Raw genomic sequence first — 2,824 nt, forward strand, 5'->3', positions numbered from 1 at the left:
GGGACAATTCCCATGACTGAGTATTGTAGAAAGGGTGAGATGTGACCTGTCTTCCCAACAGCAGTATGCTGGTAAATATTTGACAGTTGGTTTTCCCAAGTGATGCTTTTTAACTTTAATCTGCTTAGTTAACATTTGCTCTCTTACTTTCTAAAGAATAGACAACCAACAAAATAATAAATCAAACCCTGATTTGTAGCATTTGATTTCTGATATGTAAATGTTCACACTGAAAATTTAACAATTGAATCTCATCATACTGTAACAGGAATGGAAATTTGAAGATCTTCCTTGCCTCTTAATAGACCTAGGGGGGAGTTTGAAGACCTCCCCTGCTTTGAAAGTAAACTCTGATCCCTAATAGGCTGAATGTAGTCACATGGAGCCTGTGATGGAGGGAATTTGCTAAAATGCTGGAGCAGAGCCCACAGGAAGCTTCCCTGCTGTGAAGATAAACTCTTCCCCCTGATAGGCTTAATGTGGTCACATGGAGCCTGTGGTGGGAGGAGTTTGCTGAAAGGAAGCAGAACCCACAGGAAGCTGGTCAGAGCTAGCCAGACAGTGGGGAAGAGAGGACACTCAGGCAAAGAGATAGAGAGGTTTGTGAGTAGATCTTGATCTTGTATTGGTTTGTGGGAAGGCTGAAGGATGCTGTGACTCTCAGTGTCATTATGGCTTCTGAATATCTTTGGTACCCTGATGGAATTGGCTTACTGGTTTTGGGATTGGGTTTTCTGGTGTTTAAATTAATGCTTCAGTTCTATCCTCTATCTGGAGAGTTTGGCATATTTTGCAATTGAACATCATGCGATATTTATAGTCACAGTCTTTGTTTTTTGTTTGTTTGTTTGCTTTTTTGGAGGGGGGAAGGCAGGGCAATTGGGGTTAAATGACTTGCCCAAGGTCACACAGCTAGTTTTGCGTTGTGTCTGAGGCTGGATTTGAACTCAGGTCCTTTTGACTCCAGGGCCAGTGCTCTATTCACTACGCCACCTAGCTGCCCCAGTCATAGTCTTTATCGTGATTGTGGGCGCTGTAAATATTGCATTGGCGCTACACATACCCTTTGCTTCCCAACTGTTTACTGATCAGTCATATACTTCTTAAAGGCAGATCACTCACTCAATCCTTTGGTTGATGCTATGCCCCCAGTGGACATCAGCCCCTGATTTGGAGACCACTGCTTTCAAGAATAATAAGAGGTATGTAGCTCCACCTTCTCTGTACCATTCCTTACTATCATCCCTTCTCTCCTAGTCTTTTCCCTTCTTTCAACCTCCTCTTTCACCCATCAAAGTTAGAAAAACAACAACACTTTTTAGTCTTGCTCTCAAACCTCAGCTCGTTCTGAGTCTTAGGACTACTGAGACTATTCTCATGATATCATGCTGTGATATAAATTTATATTCATCCTCCCATTACCTCCCATTATGTTCCTTTGTGAACATCTTCTGCATGTCTTTTGTTTTTGTTAAGTTTTTATATATATTTTCTGTTTATTCTATCACCATAATTATTGCAAGTATCCTTCCCCCTTCTCCTGCCAGAGAGCCATCCCACACAACAAAAAGTACTTTTTGGAGAGGAAAAAAAAAATTAGCACAACTGACTGATGCATTTAAAACGTCAAAAACTTTGTAACACCTGTATACCTGTAGACACAAAGGGCATAGATTGGGGGTATCTTCTCATATCTCTTCATTCTAATCTTGCTTGAGCTTTACAATTTTGCTATAATCATGTTTGAATATTTGGTGGGTAGTGATTCTTTCCATTTACGTTGTTATAGTTATTGTGTATATTGTTTTCTTGGCTCTGCTTACTTCCCTCTGCATCCATTCATATAGATCTTTCCATACTTTTTTATATTCATCACACACATAATTTCTTATAACACAGTAATATTCTATTATTTTAATGTACCACAATTTGCTCAGTTGATGGGCATCTAATTCGAGGGGTAAATTAGATCAGGAAAAGTTGGACACCATTGAAAAACAACTGAACAACAACTGATTTTGTTTCCAATTCTTAGTTATTACAAAAACTGCTGCTATAAATATTTTAGACTTTCTTTGGCTGCTTATATGATGGCTTCTTTGGGGTATAAGCCCAGTAATGGAGTCTTTTATTCAAAGGGTATGGACATTTTAATCACTTTATTTATATATCTGTATGTGTCCTTAAAAAAAAAAAACCACTAGGTTCCTTATGCATTCACCTATGTTCCTTTAAACAATTTCTTTTCCTTACTGAGTTATAGTTAGAAAATAGGTAGAAAACTAACCTTTCTCTGAAATTTGCTCTCCAAATCAGGGCTGTGTGTCAGACTATGCCTGATTTCCTCCCCTCTATTACAAATTCCAAAGTATATATGTCCAAATATATATGTCATATACAAATGGAGTGGTCATTTTCCCCTGAGGTTCACCCCAGAATCTAGTTCCTCCTTATTGGCCAGAATCAGGTCCAGAACAGAAGTTGCTATCATTGGTTCTTCCACCTTTTGAAGGGTGAAATAATCCTTAAGGTATATAAAGAAATTATTAGTGGAGGGGTGGCTAGGTGGCGCAGTGAGTAAAGTGCCGGCCCCAGAGTCAGAAGGACCCAAGTTCAGTTCTGGCCTCAGACACTTAACACTCACACAAAAAAACTAGCCGTGTAACCTTGGGCAAGTTACCCCCAATTGCCTTCCAAAAGGAAAGAAAGAAAGAGAGAGAGAGAGAGAGAGAGAGAAGGAAGGAAGGAAGGAAGGAGGGAAGGAAAGAAAGGAAGGAAAAGAAAGAAAGAAAGAAAGAAAGAAAGAAAGAAAGAAAGAAAGAAA

This window comes from Petaurus breviceps, unplaced genomic scaffold, assembly GCF_028583685.1.
Source record: "Petaurus breviceps papuanus isolate PSGF00001 unplaced genomic scaffold, PetGlider_PUasm1.0 90847, whole genome shotgun sequence".
NCBI lineage: Eukaryota > Metazoa > Chordata > Mammalia > Diprotodontia > Petauridae > Petaurus > Petaurus breviceps.